We start from the raw sequence: 27,743 nt of genomic DNA, 5'->3' as shown, positions 1-27,743 counted from the left end.
GGGGAAAATCTGAGATTAAAAGTGTGTTTGAGTGGTGTCCACTTATCTCCCAACAAAGACTACATTTTCTTTACCACAACAACTCTTCTTTATGACTCAAAAGAAAACACAAATGTAAATTATCTGGAAATGAACAATTAAGGGAACCAGCCACTGCCAACAGTCTTTCTTCACTTGCTATTGTCCCACCAGATTTACAGTGGCCACCCAAAGGTACCTTTTGTTTAGGAATATCATGACCATTTGTGACATTACACTGTAAACAAGGAGGCTGTAAAAGCTTGGAATGTATATGGCTGTATCAGATACCCATATACTTTACATGCAGCAGCAGACGCGAAAACCTGCAAAATAATAAAACATTCTGAAGGGGATTTCCATTTTTCTCAAGTTTTAAAACATTCTCTGATGCGTAAATTAATACACTGTTATCAAAAAATTAAAGACTGTAAGAGTTGGTCCAAGTTATTCTGGCAACATACCCATTGACTTCAATGAAAGTTCTGCCTGAGTGCTGAATACATGATTTGGTTCCTTCTCGAGTCAGTAAGAGCTCTATTTAAACAAAAATAGCCTCTGCTTGTTGGGTGGTCCATCCCTCTAGATCCTACCAATGACTTACTCAATAGGTCAAAATATAACAAAATTGTGACCACAAAACGCTGCTTAGCCCCTCTCAACCATCATATATGTTTACACAGAGTAACTGGGTGCCTGCCAGGGATGCCAAAGGCACTCTAATGATTATTTTCAGGTGGTATGGTGGAGGGGTCTCCATGGCTTGTCTGAATTCAGTTGAGAGGAGAAGTTTCAATAAGTGTGAAATATTCGCCCCCATTGGTGCGCTTACATCTGTAAAAGGTCAGGCCTGTGGCATGAGCTAACATTTTAGGAACAGACACTTTCATTACAAAAATTTAGTTTCAGTAATGAAGCCTGAAGAGATTGAGGGAGAAGGTTGTTTTGTGTGTTAGATCATCACCTCTACTACCATTCCAACAGAACTATCCGGTTGGGGAGCCTGAATTACTCTATGGAGTTAAATGAAATTACTCAGGTATAAAATTAGCATTACTGCAGAATCAGGCCAAAGTCTCTATTCATATTCATATCAGATGAGATTTGATACTTATTTGCTATGAGTAGTACCTTACTTCTCAAACAGCCCAATGATTTAGGGGTCTATTTGAGAAGTACGGTACTAGTTGAGGTGAGTGGGTATCAGATTTTGATCCACTGAATAACGCACATTATTCACCCTCACCCACAAGCTGGGAAATTTCATTTTGGCCAGACCATTCTAAATTGTAATGTAGGACAATCTCATCTGTACCAAAGAGCTTTTTTTTTTTTTAGTTGACCACACATAGTTACTGTAAAAAGAGTGAAGGCAGCCAAATGTTAAGAGCTTTGTTGGCATTATGTTTTCTCTAATTTTGTGATATTTTCACCTCTTCATTGCATAACCAGGTTCCGGCATACATTTTTGATTGGACCTTTTCCTGAACCTTTCTCTCAAATGACACAGCCCTAGATTTAGAAGTAGAAGGATCTTTTCCTGGAAGCCAACAAGCCCTTTAAGAACTAAAATGGTTCAAACATTTTTTAAAATATCAAGGAAGACAATACTCATGGTTTTGTGGAAAATTACCTTAAACCAAGAGACTAAGCATTTAAAAACAAAACAAAAGAATTATTATTGGACTATCCTTACACTGTATTAACTGTCAGAGTAATGGATAAACTGGGGCCAAACTCCCCTATCTATTACATTGATCGTAAATTCAGAGATGCAGGATGGGTGAAGTAAGATCTTTTATTGGACTCACTTTTGCCAGTACAAGAGAGAAGCTTTCAAGCTCCACAGAGGTCTTTTATTAAGTTGAAGGCTTGTCTCTTTCCCCAATAGAAGTGGGCCCAATAAAAGATGTCACCTCATTCACCTTGTCTCTCTCATATCCTGGCACCAACATGGCTATAGCAACACTATAAATTGAAAGTAACAGTCAACAGTTACTCAGGATTTACACAGGTATAACTGAGAGCAGAGTTTGGCTCTCTGAGGAGGAATGAAAGCATTCCATGGATTCCAGGTTGGCATGATCTTGATTTGGTCTCACAGCCTTTGACCTTGGTCCAATCCAGGCACAAGGAAATGAAAATGAAAAAAGAGCTGAAGCTTCTGTACAGGCTGGATGATTTTCCAATGGGCAGAGAGGGAGGCACAATTCGTATTGTATATGTGGCCAAATTGTGCCATTTAGGCTAGGGCCTGTGAGGGCCTGGCGGATATGCACTACCCCAGTCAGAGCTTGGGGCGGGGTTGTGCCTCACGAAGGTGCAATCCTTCTATGAGATTCCAAGTGTGCTCAACAAACTTTAAAATGATGCAACTTGCTCCAGTGCAAATGCACCTGCCTGAGGTTGAGGTCATGGCCTTCCTACCTCCCCATCCCCTTTTGGGGGGTGGTACCACCCCCAGTGGAGCAAGGAGGGAGCAGGCCCTGTGCTCTCCTGAGCACAGGGCCTGCTACTGCAGCAGGCCAGAGAGCTCTCAGTCCTGTGTCAACAGTCAAAGGGTTTCCTATCTGCAGTGTTTGATTTTCTTCACTTTGAGCACAGTCCTGAATGCTCCTTACTAAGGCCAGACTTCCCTGGACTTCAATGGGAGCCTAGTCTGTGTAAGAAATGACCTTTATCATAAAGAAACATCACCCTCTGGAATTAACTACTTCAGGTGAGTGGAAACCTGGTGAACCAATTTAACAGTGAATTAATTAAGAGAAATACAGTGGAAATTCCCCTACGAAGGCAGAACCTGTGCCAGTCTGCTTAAGCCCCATATCCCTATGGATGAGAGCTTTATACTAGCTCCACGTAGACTGACATAGATGAATGGGCAACCTGGTGTGGTTGGAGGCCTGCCTGGTCGTCTACTCGGCAGCCTCCTTTGCCCAGGTCAACTGGGTCAAGAGCTCTGGCCTGATGGTAGGGGCTGGGTAGCGGGTGAGCTCCCTCCCACCCGCGCTTTAAGCCATCCAGTGGAGCACGGGTCTGCTGCTCTATCTGGACATTTACTTTTCCACCACCCATCCTTCTCTGCTGGAGAACTGGCAAGATTTGGAGAGCAGGGTGTCTGAGCAGCTGCAGAGATGGACAGGACTGCTCTGGTGTCTCTCCCTTTTGGGGGAGGACACTGGTGCTCAACCAGCTAGTCCTGTCCATGCTCTGGCACTAGCTCAACACCGTGGTCCCGACACCGAGCTTCCTGGCCTACCTCCAGAAGATGATTCTGGAGTTCTTTTGGCCATGACCGCACTGGGTCTCTGCAGGGATCCTGAGTCTCCCCCTGGAGGAAGGAGGGCAGGGCCTGTGCTGTCTTCGCAGCCAGATCCACACCTTCCACCTCCAGGTCCTGCAGAGACTCCTTTATAGTGCAGTAGTCTGGCATGGAGCCACTTGGTGCACACCTTCCTCCAAGGGCTCTGATATGACTGGCAGCTCTTTTATCTCCATCCGAGAGATCTTCTGCAAGACATCTCCGAGCTGCCGGTCTTCTATCAGGACCTCCTTTGGAGCTAGAGGCTGGTCTTGGCCTCCAGACCTATTGCAGCCGCTGAGGGGGAGGATTTTCTCACGGAGCCCCTGCTACATGCCCGTTCCTGTTTTTTCCTTAGTTGTCCCACGGAATGAGTTGCATCCCAGGTCCAGTGACTCCTCCCCTTAGGCTGGGGGAGGGGCCATTAGCAGTGCAAGTCCGCCCACTTCCCAGAACACAAATAGACATGGATGAAGATGTTCAAAGAGGATCCTTTGGATCACAAACATAGAACCCAACACAGTTGCGTGAGTGGCAGTGGCTAGTATTGCAGACCATAGGTTTGAATAACAGCTGTGGAGGGGCTGCACTGCCATCACTCAACTTCTCTCCGGGCCAGGGTGCAATACCACAGTGATGTGCCAGTTTAAGCATCTACAGTAGGTAAGTAGGTAGGTGTTTGTGTGAGTGAATTCCATCTCCCCACCTCTACTAAATTTCCCACAGAAAACCCGTTTACACAAGCTTTATGAATTTTTGCTGTTGTACAGATGTAATTTGCTGGGCATCGTGCAGTGTCCCTCTCTCTTCCCAATCCACAAACAAGGTCAATCTGTTACAGAGCCTGGCTACGGAGCCACACTGTAAAGACTTATGCTTTCAGCTGTGGAGTGTCCCCAGACCAATTCCTGTGTCAGCCACACAGGCATCACACAAGTACTTCTGGACTCCACCAGTCTTTTGAAGTTAAGTTGCTCTCCAAGGAAATATCTTGGTCAATAACATGAACTTGATGTACAAATCACACCCTGACACCCAGCAAGGCGAAACAGAAAAGATGCTAGTTTGGCAGCAGTGGTACAGTAGGAGTAGAAAAGGAACATTTATAATATATGGCCATCAATATACATTTGTGGATTAATATGGAAATACTCCTCTGAAAAATACACAGTATTCCAAAGTTGCCCTTTTCCCTTTAAGATCAATAAAACAGCGAGAGTCCTGTGGCACCTTAAAGACCAACAAATTTATTTGGGCAAATACTTTCGTGGGCAGAATCCCACTTTGTCATTCACCTATTTTGCTCCTGAGCACCCCTAGTATCTTGTGTTCATTCTCCTCCTGTGCTCATAGAAAGAGCCAGCTATATACTGTACATGATAAACCAGTATCATGGACTTCAGGGTGTTATGCAGTTAGTTTATACACACACCCACCCACCTACACACACAAATTATGTAACTAGTTTTGTAAGCTTGTACCTCTTAGGTAAGACATTGAAGAAATAAAAAATAGTCAACATTGAACACCACAAGTACAGCTGCAGTTTTAAATATTTTATAATCCAATCAAATTTGTTTGAGTAGTAATGCATTTAAATGTTATGGAATCCTCTCTAGATTTTTTAAAATGGTTACTCTGTTCTTGGTTTTGCTTTTTATGAAATTCATATGGGATAACATTTTTAATAATAGAGCATTTGACTTACAGAGTAGCAGTTCCTTCAATATAATCTATAATTTTCTGATTTAACTTTCTGAGGGACACAAACACATATTATCCTCTTATTAATGAACATACACATCTGTTGTTGTTTCCATTATTGAAATGACCTTAAGTGAGAAGACCTGCATAAGTCATTTAGCATGTTTTATGATGCTTGGGTGAAAATGCAGCACAGAGGCAACTTTTAGAAAGCTAGACAGCAGCACATGATGTCTAGATAAAATAATGTGAGCATGTTTAATTTGAAATAAACGCACAAAGCAAATCACAGCCCCTATGTTATGAAGCAAGATCCAGTACTGTACAGTTGGGCAGAAAAGAGAGCCATCAAGGAGTCTAATTTACCTCTCGTCCCTGGAGAGGATGGTACTGCCAGGTCAGAGCTCTGCTAAATGCTCAGTAATGGAAGATGTTTGATTGCAGTTTCTTGAGTTCCACAGAGGTTGTGGATAAACTGAGGACTTATGTGCTCTGCTGCTGCCTGGCACAGAGGGAAGCAAAATAATGGTAACTGTGCAAAAAGCGGGCAGAAAATCACGGACGGAATGGTGGGAAGCAGAGCTGCTACGTATGCTCCCTCCTACTGGCCACACCCACAGAAGTCTCTCTGAACTAACAACTCATAGCTAAGTCTGCACAGGTTTCAGGTGGGTGAAGGAGTTGGAAGGAGGGGTGAAGTCAGGGAGCAGCTATGCTCCCCCAGACCCATGCAGTTTCAGTCAGAAATACACGCATAATTTATTGGGATTGCAGAAGATTTGCAGCTTCTACCTGCCCTGTGCCGCCTCACTCAAGGTTTGAGGTAGCACATGGTGCAAATTGCAGGGGGGCCTGTGTCAGTGTGGCTACCCACCTGCCATGCTGAACAATTTATAATCTCTTTCCGTGAGTGCAGACTTGAGTTGGCTTCTCCTACTGATTCAATGCACGGGACCAGATCCTCAGCTGGTGCATATCAGTGTCGATCTAATGATGTCAGGTAAAGGTGACAGCAGCTATGGATCTAACCTGTGGAATTTTGCATTCACCCAGACCTCCTGCACCTTTTACTATAGAAAGGTATGATTTGGATTTTAGGCTAGAGAAACATTCAAGATAGAGTATTCAAGATAGAGTATATATGGGACTGATTCTGCTCCTACTTACACTGGGGGTAAATCTAGTTACATTGAGGTCAGTGGAGTTACGCCAGATTAATGTCAGTGAAAGTGACTCCAGAATCAGGCCCTGTGGTGCCTGAGTTACTTCAGACTATTATTAATTTGAAAAGAGAAAACTAATTCTTGCTAAGGGATTTATTAATAATAATTAGAAAGGGAAGACATTAGCTTTGATGTATTGGCTTAATATGGTAAATAGACAATCAGTAAAAAATAGAATTAATAATTTTACCAACTGGCACACCTTTTCTGTAGTATCCTACAATTGTGCTTAAATGTTTCTTAAAAACTGTGCATGGCTCTGGTGCTAGTGGCCATACCAGAATGAATTTCTAATTGTCCACTCTCGCTTGGAAAGTTGTACTTCTGCTTCATCCCCAGTCCATGGAATAGGGGATCATGAGAGGAAACAGAAGCTCCTAATCAGGTCAGAGGCAATGCCGGGGGTAGCTGGTTGCAACGTCACATTTTACTTTTCATAGGGCCCCCACAAAAACTAAGTTGGGCCCTTGTTAAACAGAATGTAATTACCTGAGTGAGGGTTCACACCCCTATTCTTACAAACTGTGCCATGGGATTTCTAGTTACTACATGTGTTCAAGGTTATGACAGATGAAAGATGACACCTGCGAAAGTACACCATTATTAATAATACAGGAGCATTTAGAAACACCAACTGAGAATGGGGCTTATTGGGCCCCAAAGAGTTTACAGTCCAAACAGACAAGACAAAGGTTCAGAGATAGAAAGAGACTTGCCTAAACTCACACAGTGAGTCAACAGTAAAGCCAGGAACAGAATCCAGATCTCCTGATTCCCAGTACTACCCACTAACCACATCCCTTCTGAACCATCAGCTTGGGGAATTGGTTTAACACCAGCTAAGGCAGAAGAGCTTCATCTTCACCGACATCATTTCCTGAAGTTCCTAGTGGCTCATTAGTTTGCCACCCAGTTACTAACCTGGCCTTACCCTTCTTAGTTTGTGACTTCTTGCCAAGGCCACACAAAGGTTTTTGGGGGCCTAGGGAAAAATCTGAAACCGAGGTCCCCCCCTTCCCAAAAAATTGCTACTGAGGGGAGGCCCTGAGGGATGGGGAGAGAGTGAGCCTGCAGTGCACTCACTGCTACAGCGGAGGCTCTTGGCTCATAGGACTGGGCTGGACTGCTCACTGCAGGCATTTCAACCTAGCATGTGGGGTCCTGGGTCACTCAGTTTTGTGCCAGGTCTTACTGCCATTCAGCATGGGGACCATCTCAAATGTCCTCCCCACACCCCGGGATGGCATTGCTTCTGACAAGGTTACAGCACAAGGCAGGGTATGTTTGCAGGCCAAATTATTATGTAATACACACTAGGAAAGCATCAATTTCAGCTTTCATCAAGAGTAGGGCACAATTATGGCAGGAATTGTGTGCTCCTCATGGGCAACAAAATTATATGTAATTGTACGTATACATTTTTTTAGAGCAAATGATTCATAGCATAAAAGTTCCCTCAGATTAATTCACTCACTAGGCTGGAAGAAATATTTTCCTTGAAAATCTATATGTATATTTTCATATATAGATAGATATAAAAAAGAAAATATACAAGCAAACAAATGTGTAGTGTGAAATGCGGACATGTATTGCTTGAGAGACAGTTGCTCAAATGGAAAGTTAAAAGGACACTGGCCAAAAGCATTTTCCCTCATAATGGTTTAAATCATTTTTTCTCTCTGTTGTTTTTAAGAATCCACTGGAAGCTAGACAGTGAAATCTGTTTTCTTATCAAAACTGATATTTTTCCCATCATGAACACACACTGGTTTGCTATTGTAAGGTTGCTTATGAGTGCTAGTCTGCTATCATTGATTTTTTTTTTTTTTTATTTAGGAATAACACTACTGTGTATTTGTTCTGGGGAAAATACGTATATAAAGAATTATATGTTTTGCAAACATCTTATAAAGAACCACAGACTTACTTCTACTAACTATGCCAATGCCTCTTCCACTTTGGGTCAGATCCAGATCTCACATATGGCAACTTTATGTTAGAGTAATTCCAGTAACTTCAGTGTAAGCAAGATGAAAAATCTATGTCTTCATCTGTATTTCCTATTTTTCGGTACAAATTCTACAGTCTTATACAGACGTAAATCCAAATGGAGTCACTTTTGAGTTATACTGTTGTTACTAATGGCTTGTCTACACTTACCTCCGAGATTCGGCGGCAGTTGACTGGAGTTACGCAAGCTACGCAAAAAACTTGCATAACTCCTGTTGACTTCTCTGCTTCTGTTCTGCACCCCATCTTCACTGCACTGCGCCGATGGGAACCACGTTCCCATTGACGCAGCGCTACGTCACTTGAGAAGGTGGTCTTAATATGTTGATTTCTGGATCGACTGAGCGGGTCTGCACTGACCGCTCACTTGATCCAGAGAAATCGATCTGATGGAGGCAAATTTGCCGCCGTCAGTGAAGACGTAGCCTTAGAGCAGTGTTTAGACTTTTGTTTCTAGGTACTGCGTGTGTTCCAGGTCGCTATCTGTGTGTAATATTACAGTAGGCTGCAAGGTCTGGGCTCAAAGATATGTGTTTCAGAGGTAAGGTATCTTTGAATGCCCTTTGTTTTTTGTCAATTTCAGAGCCATAGCATAGAGGAATTTACCTTAGTTCTTGTTGCAATAAAAGTTTAATCACAAAGATGTATAGAATGCAGTGGGGTGAATGCTCGAATGGCTTGTCTGTAATATGAGTTAATTAAAAAAATTAAATGTACATTCCAGAATAGTACAATAAAGCACACAATTCTCAGCTGAATTCATCAGAATCTGAGAGAAAAATGATTATCCCCTCATTCTCAGGGAGACACAAAATGAGTGTTCTGAACTTTATACAACAGCATAGACTAGTGGCAAGAGGAAAGATTGTAACAAGGAAGCTTCTATAACATATTTCATCTAGTCCTTGACCCTAGAACACACTTACCTGCAGCTATGGAAATGGGTCCTTCAGGGAATTATATAATGCTGATTTAAATGATAACTATTTTAATTATCTTAATGCTTACTTACCATTGAATAGGCAAGCTGATTTTAAAAAAAACCTCTCCTTTTTGGCTACTGTAATAAATAATGTGTTGATGACACATGCAAAAGGAAGCAAATAGAAGGATGCTTCATACTAAAGAGAAAACCAATCATTTTAACCTGCCAGGTTTGATTATATGCGGTTTGGGAATACAATGTATACTATTAGTTTTTGCATTGTGTTTTTGTGCCCAGAGAGTCATATACCTTTCTGTGTAGGCTGAGCCATATGTGAAAGGGAGAGAGATAATATACATGATTTCTTTTACTTGATCAAATTTATTAGGCCCATTTCTGGGCTGGCTAATTATTTTTAACAATTCCTCTAAACTCACAGGACTTCATGGGTTGACCAGAATTAATGTTTATGTCTGATATATATTAGATGGCCAGATTTTCCTCTCACTTACACTCAATTTCCACCATTGTAACTCCAGAGACTTCAGTGGAGTTGCACTTGATTTACACTTGTAGAGGTGATAGGAGATGCTGTTCCTTAGGCTCTGTGGAACAAATCCTGCAGTCCCTAATCCAGCAAAACAGCTGTTTACCTCACTAGGGTTTTTGTTCCATAAAAGATCGCAGTGTTGCCCCCACTGATTTTAGCAACACCACTCAATGGTCTTAGCTACTAAAAAGCTGATTGCTGGCTTTCCCCTGGAAACACCATGGTTTTAGACCACCTGTGGGATTATAATGAGCTTGACTTAGATAAGGGCCACGATGGTCCTGATTTTCCATTACCTACACTTCAGTGTTCTTATTTAATTCCCATATATTCCATACACAAGCCCCCCACCATTTAAAGGATATGTTCTCCAAATGGTGCTCAGGGGACTTACCTGGCTAACTCCCTGAAAGCTATTAAGAATTATGCACTTATGTGCTCACATGCACATGTGTGAGTGTAATCTCCTTTACTTGAAAAAGATTATATAAACGTTGAAAAGGGAACTCAGGAAAGCATAGCATTTATTTTATCCCTAAGAGATAAAAAAGAGTTAAGGAACTGGAGAGTGGAAGAGACCACAGAGTCAGACCCTTTGCTGTTTGTCATTACCAGAACTCATCTGCGATACAGGATTATGAGAGACACCTGAAGGAAAGACAAAGGATTTTATAAGTCCATTTAAGGCTGACATTAAAGTGAGAGTTGTATTTGATTAAATTAATTTAATGTATTTGATTAAATTAATGCTTATTCTCTTAACTCTTTTGAGGCCAAGAAATCTACATATCTGGTAGCAGCACAACTTTACTATTGACTACCATAGTGGAAGAACTCTATAACTACTAACATTTCTTTAGATGTGATCCTCCTAACATTGAAGTCAATGTGAAAACTGCCTTAGGACACATCGGCAGAGGCATTTACTCTGATATTTTGTGAAGAGAAAAGTTGAGTATCATAGCTGAAGAGAAAATAATGATGAGACGAGGAAAAGAGAGGCTGGGGAAAATGGTAAAGGCAGGAGAACGATAAGGAGTTCAAGGTTCCTGAGAAGGAATGATGCTTGTTTCTTCTCTGTGGCCCCCCATCCCACATTCCCTTTTCACTCCCCCCTCAACTCCTCTACTGTGGTACATTCTTTTCTATTGCCCCTTCGGTGTCCAGCAGAAACTGAGCTGCCAAGTTCAAAATTCTGACGGCATTGTGACGCAATGGTGAAATATTTTGTGTTAAAGAAAGGACAAAGCTAGATCACCCCCTTCCCAAATAGTTTTTGATGGAAGATTAAAAATGCTCAATTTGCCTATTTCTGAGTTCACAGAGTACTGCAAACAGGTAAGGTCAGCCTGTGCTGCAGGTCTCAGTGGCAGAGTTTAAGTGATTTTAAGGTAGCTGTTTGTAGGGGGCAGAGTTTCATACAAAATTTTGCACATCAGCAAAATCTTTGTGGTTGAGCATGGCATTTTTTTGGATGTTGACAAATGATCTTGCAGCCATCTTTCTGTTGTGTAAAGTTGTATTTTGAGTTGATATTGGTTACATGGTGAAATTCAAATAGGTGAAGCCATGCGGTATTTCTTCTAGTTCTCTGATTGGCTGAGCCTACCCAGTGTGTTCTGGAAGGTCAGAGAAAATGTCTACTTTTTGTGCGTTTTTCCTTGAGCTACTTAGAACAAATACTAGAGTCTCTTATTTTTTCCCCCCGAGTTTCTTCGTAAAACTCATAAAGGCTTATGGAGTGTATTTCTCCCCATCATTTCCTGTGAGTTAACAGCAGAAAATAGTTCCATGCAGCTTCTTGCTACAGTGTGAAAGGATTTTCATCACTTTTGTACATCTGTGCTCTTGAGCCAGCTCTATGTGAAGGAAGTATCTTTTGTTGGGGTAAGCAACAGTATGAATTTTGCTATTAGGAATGGTAGCATATTTGGAAGTCATGTTAAGAGATTAGGGACTAACACAAAGTAGGAACACAAGCGTGGCTTTTCATACTACACATTCTGCATCTAGATGTTGCAGTTTCTTCCTTTGTGCTGATTCAGACAAATCAGATAGCACAGATATGCTTTTATCTATATGAAAATTCCTGCTGAATTACGAGAGTATTGCAGTATAGGTTCCAGATTAGCCTAATAGTCCATATACATCAGCGCTACTCCCTGCCCTTCGTAAATACACGCACTGTAGATACAACTCATAAATTAGGCACTTCAATTTAAAATGTATCCTTTATTCACCAATGTCCTTCTATTTGTTCTGAATATTAAGTAAACAGATTGATTCTAACTACTGGATCTTTTCTTGCTTTTTGATAAATACTTTCTTGCTTTAGGCATAGTGCCTAAACCAGGTTTAGCAAAGGGAACGATTCATTAATCTCTTTTTCTAATGGATACATAAAACTGGGTATGAGTTGGCTGGGAAAGGGTGTAGTTGTCACTTCCATTTGGAACTGTTTTGTATCCGCACATAAGAGACTTTAGGAAAAAAGATAAAATATTCTGTGATGGCTGCTTCTAGGTCCAAACTCTAAGTCTCCCCATCCTTTCACCCTCACCATATGAACATATTTCAGATGCTTACACCATGAACTCTTGCAACATATTCCATGTTTGTTGCACTTTGTGGTAAAATTCACCTCTATGGAGGGGACCAGAAGATGGCCCAGGCACCTTCAGCAGAAGTGAATTTCACTTTTTCTGAATTAACTTTACTTAATAGCTGGAGCTATTTTGGCTGTTTTGGCTGCAGGTTCTTTGCGAAGAGATAATGTTGTAGGATTCTTTGGATGCCTGTGATCAGTCCATGGCATCTTTATAGACTGGTTTTAAAATTATGACAACAGCATACTATTTTCATATTAGGGCAGCTTTTCTCAGTTTTTCCTGATAGCTGTATTTAAGACATGGTGAAATCCTACTTGGTATGCTATCCTCATGAAGCACGTTATATCTTTCTTAAGATATAGTCACCAGTACTCTAGGTAATGCTAACTTCTTTCTGTTTCTTTTGATTTGTAGAGTATCCCTCTAGCAATACATCTCAGAGTCCTGTTTGTTTTCTTCATTGAAACTGTATGTTGGACAGAAGACTTTAGGGATATATATATATATATATATTTTTACAAATAACCACCAAATCTCTTTCCTGTTTAGTATGCTGTATCACTTTTCCGTTCTGCAGTCATTCCTTTCTTCTTCCTACACTTGTTAAATTATATGTGTGAATAAGTGAATAAACTCTTAAATGGTCTCAATGTCCAAGTGTCAACCCATGGTTCACAACTCATATTTGATTGCAGAATTTTTTGGTGCAGGAAGAGAGGCACATTAAGGGAACTGCTGGAAAAGCATGACAGAAAAGAACATGTTTAAAAGTGAGGTTAATATTCTGGAAAGAGACAAACTGGCAGCAATCAATAAAGCATAAGGAATAGCCCACACTGCCCAACCACTGGTGCTCAAACCTGTTCTAGAAGGACCATTTACAAGAGAAGATGATTTCATTTTGTACAAATTTAGACCCTGATGCAGTGATTCAGGCAGGTGGACTGCTATGCAGATTGTTTGGTCTTCAAATTTAATCCCTATGATTAAAGTAAGTTCTGAAGTGGCTATCTGATTGCACTGGTTCTCATTTCTGTTCTGCTTCCCAATTTACTAAAATCTCAGAAATGTTCCGTCCAATGCTATCGTCCAAGTCATTACTGTGAATAATTAGAAAGCTGGGCTGTACCCTACTGGTAACCTCTTTCCATCTTGAAATAATCCCATTTATTTCCACTGTTTGTTTCTTGCCCTTCAGCCAATTTTCGGTCTGTGTAGCCTGCCAGTTTTCTTCCTACTGTATGACTCTGAGCCTTAGGCACTAGCCTTCCATTTGGAAATGTTTTCAGAAAATAAGTACTGTACAGTATACCTGTTGTATCATTGCACCCTAATAATCCTGGCATTATGTCATAGTACTTACACATTCAAATGTCCTTTTTTTGTCACTGGAGAAACTTTACCAGCAGAAGAGTTGGCTAAATATCCTTTTACAGGAGTTTTGGATTGTCTCTCTGTCCTCACCTTATTAAGTCTTATTTCTCAACCACATCCATAACCAGGGATTATACTTCCTTTCGACAATTATTGATCAACAGGAATCCATCAAAACTCCTACCTCTTTGTATCTCATGGACAGAAAATGGTTTGTCCACTATCCGTCTTTGCATAAGTCTCTGAAGGGGCAATAATGTTGCACTTCCCATGTTTTTGTGAAATAAAAGGGGAGGGGAGATTTTGACTGTATGGGAAATTTAATTAGATTTAAGGCTAATTAAATTCATTTTTCATATTAACATGTTCACAAATATTATTGCATCTCGTTAGATTTCATTCTTCTTTCCTTACTGAACAATATTCAGTGGTAGTTTCAGATTACAATAAGTTCATTATGAAGATAAGGTGGAATTAGTGTAGGAAGCTCAGCTGGTTGAAGGGGTCTGTGCTTTAATTACTGCAGAGGGTGTGCATATTAATTACAACACAAGTGATATTTACTGTACCTCAGGAACATATGACAGGGTAAAGATACTGACAGCACCAGCTAATAAACTCAGTATGATAATGAGGAGAAAAGACCATAAAAATAGAAGGAAATAAAATTATTCATAAAGTATATTGATCCCAAAGTAAAGACATTAAGCTCTGATGAAGGGCAACAAAAGGGAAGCTCCTCACTTTATCAAACAAATAACCAAAGTAGAGAAATGTTAGCAGAGAGACAGATTGTCATTATACAGGTCATGTGACTGTGGTTTGAGAATACCCACGAGAAGTAAAATGTAAGATTTTAAAAAAAAATAAATCAGCAGAAAGCCAAACGGTCACCTGCAAGAAGAACTCAGGTCATAGTGGCTCCTGTAGTTGGAAGCAGGGCGTGCTGTGAGGGAAAGTGTGAAGAAGTATGATTGCAGCATATCACATTTTGGATGAGGATCCACCATGAGCGATCTGTTGGATTGGTAGTAATTGTTGCTATGGATTTCAAAATTTTTTTTGAGGATTTCAGAGTCACCCCAATTCAGCAAGATAATTAAGCACATACCTAACTTTAAGCATATGAGGAGTCTCTTTGTGCCTGCTTCACCATTACACCCCTCCCATGGGACTATTCCCATTGCTTAAAGGCACCTGGACAGAGACAACTGTTCTAGTTGGTCAGGATTTCCGTGTCCTGGTAAAGCTTCATGTGAGTAGCTAACAGAATTTGCCTCTTTTATTTTTTTTGGTCTTTTCACATTTTTGAGCACTACTTTAATCCATTTTACAATTACAAACCCCATTCCTCTCTGTCCTCATTCTCCTTAACAGGCTTCTGGCATATTGCACTGTTTATGTTTCCAGTACACCAGTGTAGATGTACAGGATCACTTGAGTTTGGATAAGTAGCTACAAGGTTGGATGTTTGTCCCCACCTTACTTGAAATATATAAACCTCTCAAATCTCCACAACTGAGCTGAAAATACTTCAAAAGGACAGCTTTTACTATGACATTTCTGACACGTCCACCCAAATCAGGAAGTGCAGAGATGTGCAAATTTGAAAAGTTATAATAAAAAAAAAAATTATCTAACTACTTTCAAAGCTAAAAACGATCTGTTTGGGGTCCAGTTAGATTTTTGGACAAAAGTTTGGGTCAGTTTTTTATTCATCTAAACTAATTTGCCTATCCCTAGTTTTAGTCCAACCCTGGCTAATAGCGAGCAAAAGTCTAATGGCTGCCCAGTGGCCGTTTTGAAATTAGTTGATGTCCTTGGTCCAGTTCCCAGAATTCACACCAGGAATACCACAGTCATTATTGTCAATAACTGGCACCATTGTCAACAGTCTCAGCAGACAGACCAAGCTTTGCTATACTCTCACCCTGAAAGGTTGTCCTTCCAAGATCAGGACTGATGAATATTGGTGGGATATTGTGGGGAAGCATGCACTACATCTCTGTATGTATTATACTTGTCCCGTGGCTGAAAAGAGACTTTCAGAATTCCAGGGATGTCCATTCAGCACGTTTCATGAGCAGTACATTTAATCACAGATATTTAAAAGTCTAAAGAATATAAAGAGTTTCACTCTCTGGTTTAATTGTTCCTCGGATATCTGAGCTGGTAACAACAATGAGTAATTTGTCATTAGGAAGGACAGGGACTGGAGAATGCTCAACAAAGCATTGATATTTTTAAAAAATGATTGGACTATGAAGTATTGCTGATCTAAATATTTGTGTTAGAAAATGGAAAAAGTTCAATAAAGATGGAATTATAAGGCTCCTGTATGGACCTGGTTCTTCTCTCATGTACACTAGGGTTACTCTATTAACTTAAAGTAAATTATTCTTCATTTAGGCTCCAATTCAGTAAAGCACTTAAGCACATGAAGGCAATGGGACTAAGCACATTGCTTAACAGCTTTCCTGCATAACAATGTTCTTAAGCATGTGTTTGAGTGCTTTTCTGAATCCAGCCATTAGGCCTAAGGGAAATCCTTAGGTACAACAAAAGTTCCATTGACCTAAAGTTAAGCATATGCTTAAGTGCTTTTTGAAATTGTGCCTTAAAGCAGTATATACAAGGTATTTAGGGTTTTTCAAGAGCCATTACAAGAGGCTGTTAAGGAAACTTGCTGATAACTTCAGTGAGAGAGAGAAATTCTTGTTCTGGATTTAAAACTGGATAAAAATAGGAATGCAAACACAGGAATAAATGGCAACTTATCAGCATAGAATAGCATCATCAGTGAATAGGATGATGTCCCAAAATCAGGACCAGGACATTTTTCCTCTTCAAAATACTTACTAACTACTTCTTGTGGGGGTGAAGAGTGAGGTGGCAAAATTTGCTAATCACACTAAACTATTTTGGCTAGTCAAATTCAACTTCTTGTACATAGTGGTGAAGAGTTGAATTTGTCTTGGAATAAAGTCTAAGAATCAGTATGGTCAACTCAATTAAAATAGCTGCTCAATGTGGTCCAAAAATAATAGAATACAGTGCAAGGATGATCGAGGTGGATAAACAATAAACTTGAAAATAATGTAATGCCATTATATAATCAATGGTACTGTTCACTTTGGTCGCCTTATCTCAAAGACATCACAGAAATAGAAATAGTCCAGAGAATAGCAAAGGAAATGAGTAGAGACATCCGAGAAGCTTTCATGAAAGGATGCATTAAAACGGGTAGCACTATTTAGAGTAGAAAGGAGAAGAGCAAGACAAAACATGGCAAAGGCATATAAAATAATGAAAGGCATAGAGCAGGCCAATCTGGTGTACCTCATAACAGAAAAATAAGAGGACACTCAAGGTGGAACAAACAACGCATCGAAGAGTGATTCATTAGAGTGGGTGAAGTAGTGTTATGCAATGTATATAGTTAACTTGTCGAACTCACAACTGCAGGATGAAATTAAGGCAAAAAGATTGAAGCTCAAAACAGATTCAGACTTTTAGTCGGAGAATTCTATCTCCTATAATTACACTAACCAGGATTACAATGATAAAAGCTATCTTCACCCCTCCTGCTGCAACACATAAACTGAATTGGACAGTTAGATACAATATGGGATTGGAGTGGGGCTATGCCTTCCTTTGAAGCATTCAGCATTCACTACTGTCAAAGACAAGACACTATTACACGAATCATTCTGTGTTGACCATTCCTATATTACTAGCCTACTGATAATTTATGATGCCTGTTAATGATCCTTTGTGCAAAAGAAATGCTGCTTAACATTTCTTTAGTGCTTGGGTTTTACTCAAAATTTGTGCCCTTAGTGTTTTTGTTTGGCACTTTGAAAGCTGAATTTGGTATACTCAGAACTACTTCTCCCTGCACTCCATTGCCTCAAGACTCGTGGCTAATATAGAATCAATATAGTATATGGCCCTTTAAAAACCATTGCTGTTCACAGTCATATATATATATATATAAAAAACTTCAGCAAAAATAGTACTTAATAACAATAATACAGTGCTGTTTTAAAGCACTCTCTACATTAAAACTGGTAATGACACTTGCAGTACTGTACAAACAATCACACTAATACATTAAAATATTAATGAAAATAATAAAACGCACAACTGTGAACAGATTGAAAATCATCACTGGTCTCTTATTTGAATGGCCACAGCTACCAGTAGGCTTTCTAGTTAACACCTCTTTAGGTGCAAGGGGAAGGGGAGAATACACATTATTAAGGTCCAGATTCAGAAAAGCATTCCTATTTAGGAAGGGTGCTTTATCTTTAGGAATTTGCTTAATTTTAATTTAAATCAATGGGACTTTTAAGCACATGTCAAGTGCTTTCCTGAATCTGGGCCTAACGGAGCTGAGCAAAGACTGGAAAAAATGCCCATGAATATTTTTTCATATTCAAAACAAATTGCAGATAAAGCACGTTTGTGATCATTTCATGTTTGTTTTACGTTAACATTGAGCACCCAAGCTAGACTAGCAAAAATTCTTGCAAAGAGTGGATTTTCTGTTCAAAAGCCTGAATATTCACGAGTGAAACTCACAACTGTGCAAAGGCTAAGCACCAAAGCCTATGCACCACTTCTTACCCACGCTAGCCCTATTTTGAAGAGTAAAGTAGTGTACAGGTCTCTTGCAGGCTGCCTGTGTACAGGGATGAATTTCACTCTGTGTGACCTGCACAATCCACTCCAAGGCGCAATTTCTTCCATCAGTGGAAGCTTGTCGTCTTCCGTCCTGCAGCTTGCAAAGGATGTTCCATTGTTCAGAATACTGGTGTTTGGCTCTTGTCTAGGCCACTGCTAGGTCTTCACAATACCAACACTATGCTATGTACACGTTAGCCATAGTATATTATTGTTGTCAAACGGCTATGCTGTCACGTAATGTTTAAATGTAAAAGATATAGGTGACAATGTGAGGCTCGTGCTGAAGATCTGGATTTGCAGTGCACAAGCTGAAAAGCAAAGACAGATTTACAATAAACGTAAACAGTTTAAGCAGGCTTGTAACTACCATGATGTGGATGTACGCTTTCCATCCAGAATGGGCTGCCTTTCAAGAACACAAGTGTCTCTCTGTCTGTGTGCATTGTGACTCCAAAGGATCTGGAGTGAACTTGCCACAGGCTACAATACTAGTGAGTTAGGGAGGCAGCTAAACTTTTTGGTGATGTAGGAGGAAGTGAGGATGGATAAAATGCAATACTTTTGTGTTACTAATGCCAGATGCACTTCAGGCTGAGGATTTATTCCTCTTTGCCAGAATTCCCCATTATTCTGTTTTTTTATATTCTTCTTTCCTAGTTCATTCTGTCTGTCTCTCTTTCTAGAAATTTATATTTTGAGGACCCATCCCCATGGATAGGTGCGTCTGTTGAGACTTGCCCCAATTTTCATTCCATTAATTTGAGCTTCCTATCTTTTCTTTCCTGACCTTAGCTTTATTAAAAAAATACATAGATCATAGTAATGGGATAGATGAGGCTAGATGTGCAGGGGAGAGTGGCAGAAACCTCGCTGCTTATTTCCATTTTTTCAGGATCATACACGTTTGCTGTCCTTGAGCTGCCCTGAGTCACAGGTAGGGAAGATGGGAGAGGAGGCAGGGTTAGAATTTCTCTTCCCTTTATCAAAGGGAGGTTATAGCAGCAGGTATGTTCCCCTGCATGGGATACTGGCACAATGCCTGCCAGGACTCCTGCTGGAGTGGTGATTGCAATAGTAGTAATGACCTGCACCTGGATTATCCCACACAACCCTCTCGTGACATCGGTAAACCCATTTCACAGGTGGGAACACTGGACATACAAAGGTTTAATGACTTGCCCAGGAGCAAAACTGAGCAAGAGAAATAACCTGGAACACTCCTGAATCTCAGTCTGGGTGCTCATTGCAAATAATGTGAAGAAAGGGCTGTCTTTTATCTCTTTTATCAATCCTGTTGAAGCAACCTAGAGGGCACGCATTGCTGTCCACCCAGAAACCCACATGGAGGGAGCAGGTATCAGAAGAAAGATCTTTGAGTCAGGGGGAGGCTATGTGGCGATGGGGATGGGCACTCTTTATTATTCTGCTCTGGGTGCCCAGGCTCCTGGGCTTCTCACTGGTCCTGCACAAACCAGCCCCGGTTCAGGAAAGTATCCATATTGAAGACAACACTGATGCATGTGCCTGACTTTAGCAATTTAATCTAACAACATTCTCTGTGTTTGAGAACCGGCGACCCTTGTCTGTTCACCCTGAAAATACTGCAGGGCCCAATATGTGCAGGTTTTTTCTTCGTATTGCTTTTAGCATGTTTTGTGGGAGGGCCATATAGTTATTACGACCTTTTTCAGCAAAGCATTTGAGCATGTGCTTAACTTTAAGCACCTGATTAGTCCCATTGATTTCAACCAGCGAGGGAGATGGAGAGGAAACATAATGGCTCTGTGGAGTATGCACGGCTACGTGTGATGCAGGTAGCTGGCATAAAGGCACATGTTAGTCTCTTGCACTCCCATGACTTGAGACTAAATCAGATTTAGGGTCAGACTAGGTCAGGAGTGCACATAACGCAGCCACATGGTAGCTTGTAGTTCTTAAAATATTAATTGGAAAGCTATTTCCTATTCAAAATATGGAAAATTGCTCGATATTCTGAATGAGCTAGAACCTCAACTGATGTAAATCAGTAAGGCTTATTTAAATCAATGGAGTTTTGTTGACATGCCAGCTGAGGATGTGGCTGATACCATTTCAAGTTTCCTATGTAGTCATATAAGGGGCAGTCATGAAATAGGAGAGCAGGTTGAGAATGGCAGAGTCTGTTAAGACTGAATTGCAGTTTATCAGGAATTTCATCGGAATAAGGACACTGTTATTCATCATCAGCGCTTAGAAGCAAAAGACATGTTCTTTTTCCATTTTATCGTAATTTCTAAGTTCCTTGAGAAAAGAACATGTTAATTACCCTGTTTTAAAACATAAACAACCCCCCAACACTGGCAATTAGTCATTACCTACTGTTACTTGCAATTTGTTGGCAGATCAATGTACAATCTGTTGCACTGTGACAGACAAATCCGTGCCACCCACAAATTCATTTCAGAACTGAGAAGGGAAAAAAACCCCAAACCTATAACCCCTAAGCCTTCTCTAGCTAACTGCACTCATCTGGCTTTTGGGGGATATATCTTCCTTCAATGTGCATGTGTAACGGTTAATCTGAGTTATGCATGCACACTGAGGTGAGAGCAGACCTCCTCAGCAAACACCTGTGCAGTCCCAATACAGTGTTTCAGCTGCCGTATACTGTAATGCAACAGATTTTGCATGAATCTGCCTCCACACTGCAACCTCTTATGCCCTGCCAAGTGCTATATATATTTCCCTTGGTGGTGGTACTAGAGGTGGGTGGATAGGAAGAACAACATGTATTATATTCCTAGTTATAATATTATACTACTGTATGCTTCCCAAAGAACCTTTCTGAAAGCAGTTACTATTTGCTGCCATGAGAGTTGCCCTTTATCTTTTCTTTTGCATGAGAGCAGAGGGCTGTCGATGACTTGGCTGTTGTATTAAAATGTACTATATTTTAGAAGATTCTAGTCATCATTGTACTGTCTTCATCTATACTTAATTAAATAGCATTAATGTTTAGCAAGAGAAAGTAAGATAAAAGAACCATTTTTTTTCTATTAGCTTTTGTCACCTGACTTAGTAAGACCACCTTCAGTGGAAAAATAGCACAGTGACATTTTCAAAACACGCAGTCCCTTGAGCCTGGAACCTAACACAGACAAGAAAGCTCAGCTTGATTCCAACACTGCTTTGTGATGTGTGCTTCTTTTTTTCATGAACGGGCTGCAACAGCTGCTAAATATAGAGAGGAAGAAAAGGTTGCTATTGTACTGAATTTAGTTGTATAAAAAGCAGATGCTTTTATAAGGATTTTATATATATGCAGTATGGTAGCCGTGTTGGTTCCAGAATATTAGAGAGACAAGGTGGGTGAGATAGTATCTTTTATTGGACCAACTTCTGTCGGTGAGAGAGAGAAGCTTTTGAGCTTACACAGAGCTCTTCTTACACAGAGACCTGGGAAATATACTGAGGAAAGATTTGATATGTGAGCACGCTCAGTGTCCCAGCATTCCAAAGCATTCTTGTTCTGTAGTTGCTTCCTCAGCCTTCAGTACATTTGCATGCCGATTGGCAATTACCAAATTGTTTGATCTTCCTCCTACACAGCACCAAAAAAGGGCTCCATCCTGTGTGGTGCTTAGAGCTCTCAACTCCCACTGAGGTCAGAGGGCCCTGATGCTGGATAGCGGTTCTCAGGAAGTCCGTAGCCTCTCATGGAACTGCAACCAAAGAGAGGAAAAGTAGCAAAAGTTGCCCCAGATTTTGAAAAGTACTCAGCATCCTCACTGGAGGATGTTCAAGTGTTCAATGCAACTCCCATTGAGGACAATATTCTATTCATGTAATGTTTATTGAAAGGGATGCTGGTGGTAAAGGGGCAAGAGGATTAACGTTGTAACAACAGGGAAAGAGGATAGTATGGTCACTGTAATGTTACGTGCATGTGGACTGGGATATATCTTAACAGAACTGTCATAGGGTGACTAGCCCCTGTGATTAAAATAGGTCCAACTCCCTTGTGGCAGAGGAAGTGCTCCCAGTTGAACCAATTAACAGGGTGGGGGCTACACTGAGGCTATAAAGAGTTAGAGGAAATTTCAGCGAGGGCAGATCTAGAGGAGGAACACTCGAGTGAAGCAGCAGTGAGGGAGGGTCTCCAGTGGTGGTTCCTGAGGAAGGGATCTGGGTAAGAAGAACCAGTAGCAGTTTTTGTTTTTCCTTGGGGTAAAGTCAAGGAAGGCAGGCCAGGCCTTGTCTTCTCCAGCTGCTCAGAGAGCAGGAGGGGACAGTACCTTTGGGAAGAAAGGCTGGGCCCAGCTTAGGGCTGGGTGAAAGATTTTTTTGTGTTAATAGAAAAACAGACCCCAAGAAGGGCAGTGTGGAGTTGAAGTAGCCCTGAAGAAGGGGCAAACAGAGGCAGGGAAAGGCAGAGGCACCCTATCCATGATGAGTAGTTTGTGAAATGAGGGAGATATTGCCGTTTTAGGGTTGCTCTAGCGAAGTGGTTCTCAACCAGGGTACACGTACTCCTGGGGGTACACAGAGGTCTTCCAGGGAGTACATCAGCTCATCTAGATACTTGCCTAGTTTTACAACAGGCTACATAAAAATCACTAGCCCAGTCAGTACAAACTACAATTTCATAAAGACAATGACTTACTCTATAAACTATACACTGAAATGCATGTACAATATTTACATTCCAATTAATTTATTTTATAATTGTATGGTAAAAATGAGAAAGTAAGCCATTTTTCAGTAATAGGGTGCTGTGACACCTTTGTATTTTTATGTCTGATTTTCTAAGCAAGTGGTTTTTAAGTGAGGTGAAACTCGAGGGTGCACAAGACAAAGCAGACTGATGAAAGGGGTACAGTAGTCTGGAAAGATTGAGAGCCACTGCTCTAGAGCATTCTCCCCCACTGAACATGTTTGGAAAATACTTGCCAAAAACTAACACACACTTTGTCTTTCCAAAGTATCCTTATGAGCCAAAAATAAAATGAATCATTGGCAGGGATGGTGTACCAGGACACAGACGGAGGAGGGAATGAATTTCATCAGCAGCTTAGAAATTCCCTGCATCCTCTACTGCTGTGAAAACTGACCCCCCCCATCCCCGTGTTTATGCTAATTTGCACTTTATATTTTCCACCAAACTGCAAAATAATTGATTTTATTACCAATATTTTTGCAGCTCCTACATAGGAGCCTCCATCTGATGCTTATAAATAGTGTTAAGATTCCGACTTTACCCCAAGCAAGGAAATTAAGAAAAAGGGTGTCTGTTATTAACCATTATAGGGACAGGGGCTTTTTCTACAAATTACAGTACTGTTTTTACTCTTTATGAAGGACATAAAGTCAGTGAAAAGAAACATCATGTAGTGAACAGTTATTGGACCATATTTCAACATATTAACCATTTAATAATGCTAGCCCATTGATGAATGTTAGCTCGTGTATTTAAGAATTAAAGGAAAATATTGAAATCTGTAATAGCCTCCATACAAAATTTTGTCTTAGATATGTGCAGAAATTCACTAATTCATACTGGATTTCAAGCTTTATCAAATTATTCAGCTTTCATTAGTACTGAATAGATAGAAACATTCAGAACCTAATTCTATCAGATTTCTTTGTTCTGGTAAATTACTACCTATGCCTCTTGCTTTCTAGGTCCTGCATTTCTATAAAGGAGAGTGCTTTCCCCACTCCTAGTGTTTTGTTTCAGCATTTTAAAAAACATTGTCATTTCACAAGGAGTGACATAAGCACATTTGGATCAGCTATGAGTGCACTATTATTTTGATGTTATACAAGTTTCCTTTTTGGCACTTAAGACTTTCAAATCCTTCCTTCTCCTGGGCTGAGGTAGGAATAAGAAAGTGCTTTTCCAAAGGTATCTTTCTACTTGAATAGAACAATTTTTGTACAATATATCCTGTTCACTCCAGTTTCCACCAGTGCCAGATCACAAAATTGTTTACACCTTCTCCATTAGAAAATGTGCAAAATTTGAAGAGAGATTTGAACCACAGGTCTGTGTGTCAGTCCTGAAGAAAACTGGCTCTCTGCCTTGGAATGATTGTACTACTTTTTAAAGAGGCGCTGTGGACACAGGAAAAACAATGCAGAAAATATCCCTAATGTTAAATACAGTATAAAGATTCTGTTTTCCCCCCTCTTATTATTCCTATTGTTTTATTTCCAGCCCTCTTGCTAGTGGCTGCCTTTGTGGCACTTCAGCTGTGATTAGATGGGCGGGCAAGCAGCTTCCTCTAGCGCTGAAGCCAGCTGGTTGAAAAGACTGGCAAGCCCTCAACTTTTCCTCTACCCACTACTTTAGAGATTGAGTTTATCAACTCCATAGCTCTATGACATGCCCAGTCTGTGTGGGCTAAGGGTCTGAGACCATAAGTCAGTACTCTACAGTCAGAGCTTCCTGATCACTGCTCAGTTGCTGTACTTATGATTTAGTTGTAATCTCAAAAATTGCCTTACAGCCTCCCCCCCTCCCCCCCAAAAAGTCACCCAGTCCTAATTCTGGAAACCCTGTGATAATCTGTTCCATGCATTCAAATGAAAATATGACTTCTTGGCAGAGAATAGCATTATAATGTAAAATCCCATATGCTGTTATACAGTATGTTGCAATCTGTTTTACTGCTGCCTCTATTCTAACGAGTGAATACTGCCAATAAAGCAATTGAAGATAACACTAATTGCTTATTTCTGTGATCCATAATTTTTATGGCTGCCTTATAGCTCTTTAGTCAAATAGATGTTTTTTGGCCTTTAAGATCTAGAACTCGTGTACTTGTAGCGATTGGAGGCTGGAAATCTGCAAGCTGGCCTGCGAGGTTATTCTAAGCTGATGAATAGTATGCCGAAGGAAATAGTTGCAAAGTATTAAAGAAAATAGAAATCTTAAATCAGTCATAACACTGGGGTTCAGCTATATTTTTAATATAAACTTTGCTGTAGTTGTATCCTCTCGCTTTTCCAGTGTCGTCATCTTTGGGTACTGTGTAGTAATCAGTCACAGTGTTTTTTTAAAATAAAACTCCCTAGGCCAGTTAGAGCAGCAGAGGCTGCTTGCATAGATAGGGTTCTGCAGATAGAAAATATCCCCATTATGCTACAGATCCAGTCTTGATTCTTCAAATCAGGGCAAATCCTGCAACTATGCAGATCTACCAGTCATTCTCTCTACAGACTAGGTCCCACTACATGCTGCAGCTGCTTCATGCACAGAGTGGTTCCAATACCACTCTACAGTCTAGCAGAGAGGGAAAGGATGCTTCCTCCAAATCTTCCTGTAGAATCCCCCATCAAAGTTTGGACCTAAAAGAGGGTGCAAGATTTGGCCCGCAAGGTAGAAGTTTGCAGGCCTTGCTGGAACAAAACTCCTGTTGAAGACAATGGACCAGATTCATAGCCCTGTTAAGGCTCATGCATGCCACTCTGATGGAAAAAAAGGGCCTGGAAAGTCTGCATAATGATCCAACTGGGAATCCTTAGGTTTTGTATTGCTGGTGTACCTGGCGTATGGGGATGTGACAGGGGAGTATGGCTAGAAGAAAGGCCTTGGCCCAAGCACTGCTGTATTCTAGTAATCCCCAGCTGGAATGGTCCCTTGGGAGTATTACCAGCCTTCAGAATACAGAACTTCCCAGAGGCTATAAATACATCTTTGTCGTCTTCTCTCTGTGTCCAGTGCTGAGCACAGTTAGTCAGGTATGAAGATTGGGGCTAATGGTTTTGCTTGGTTTAGGACACAGGGTGGGAGGGTCAGGATCTTCCCTGAAATGGCAACTTTCATAGCTGTGCACTGTACTGCCCCCCAATGACAGATTCCTTATCCAAAACAAATACTGTGGGGAATTTCTTTGGATACTAAAGGAAAAGAGATTAAAACAATATACAATATATTGTATTCTACACCTGCAAATCTTTTGCCAGACAGCACTTATTTGGACTCTGAACTTATTTGGAGCCTGGAATTTTGGAGGGAATCACATTGCTGGGAATACCCAGGCTGAGGCTGAGAGGTTTCATTGGGAAGCAAGGGTTTTAGCTGAGGTGGATCAGTTCAGTGGTGGTCATGAGGATATATCTACCTATTTACATTTATTAAATTGTTCAATGCTTGGCTTTCCAGAGGTTATGATTGTCCATGTTCCTAGTGGATTGGTCATATTCACATTGTACACATTGAAAGAAAAAAATATACATGATTGAGCTTGCAAAGGAATGTGCAGGTATAATGCCTCAGTGATCTTGTTTCTTCCTAGTGACTAGCCCCAGCAAAGATTCTAACTTGCTATTTGCTTACAACTAAAGGAGTTACTTTAGCTCAAGTGAGAGGTGCTTGTGCTTTTGGGAGTGTGACGGGTACTAGACAAAGGAAAGCTGAACCAAACCTCTGTCACGTGAGCCCCAATTAAGGAAGGAAAATTGGAGTCAGCTAACTAAGCCAGCACTTAGTGGGCCAATGGAGAGCAGCTGCCAGCCTTGTTAGCCAGGGGCTACAAAAGGCTTACAGGAAGGCTGTGCAGGGGGGAAGACAGAAAAGGAGAAGCCACAGAGTGAGGGGGAGGCTGAGTCCCCCTTGGTTGGTGGCTGAGACTGCAAGACCCCTGAGGTTGTTAAGCTGAACTGTCTGTAAATAGAATGTGTGGGCAAGCAAACTGTAAATAAATCTCACTGGTGGGAGCATGAAGCTGAGATCTCTGACTGGTTTGTGGGCACAGAGGACCTGAGCAACAAGAGGGCCCTGTGCGAACCCGCTATATGGTCTAATCCAACTCTCATGGAATAGTGGTGCATATCCTGCCAGGATGAAAATTGTTGGGGACTGCAATGGCTGTCTGTCAACAGCTTCTGGTTGACTGGCTGGTTGTGAAGGGGAGGTAGCAAAGGGGGCACTAAGGATAGTCTGAGATGGATTGGGCAGCAGTTTAGCAATCTCCTTCTCTTGATCAGCTGTTTAGCTGATCAGCTACACGAAGCTGTGGTTGGAGCTTTGTAACCCTAAGGACCACTCTCACCCCCTGGCAAGTAGGCAGCGGCTTGCAGCTCTATTCTCCTTTGAGAGTGAGTCAGAGCAGCAACTTCTCTTTCCATTACCCTCTTGGTGAGGTGTGTGATGGGGCAGTCCACAGGGAAAGCCAACCTAGGGCAGAGAAATCACCAGAGCCATGGGGGGAAACACTTATTGGGGGGGATGGATATCAATGGGGGCAAGAGGAAGCCAAAGTAATTTTTGGGGCCTGTTATTTTTTCTTGTTTATGCGGGGGAGGGAATTTACAGTGTTTGAACCTTATTGGGATTGCAGGTGGGAGGGAACGGTCC

The 27,743-nt window shown here is 41.0% G+C and overlaps 1 long non-coding RNA gene across 4 annotated transcripts in view; it reads left to right on the top strand.

Moving 5' to 3' along the window:
* The window catches only part of LOC137164560 (uncharacterized), a 109,945-nt gene that overhangs the window by 28,046 nt on the left and 54,156 nt on the right, over positions 1 to 27,743 (top strand). The gene's annotated exons all lie outside the window — the stretch shown is intronic.

Source organism: Emydura macquarii, unplaced genomic scaffold (genome assembly GCF_026122565.2).
Source record: "Emydura macquarii macquarii isolate MOO-44397 ecotype Brisbane River unplaced genomic scaffold, CSIRO-AGI_Emac_v2 contig_2676, whole genome shotgun sequence".
In the NCBI taxonomy this organism is placed as follows: domain Eukaryota; kingdom Metazoa; phylum Chordata; order Testudines; family Chelidae; genus Emydura; species Emydura macquarii.
Note: the sequence above shows the minus strand (reverse complement) of the source record. Positions and strands in the feature narration are given on the sequence as shown.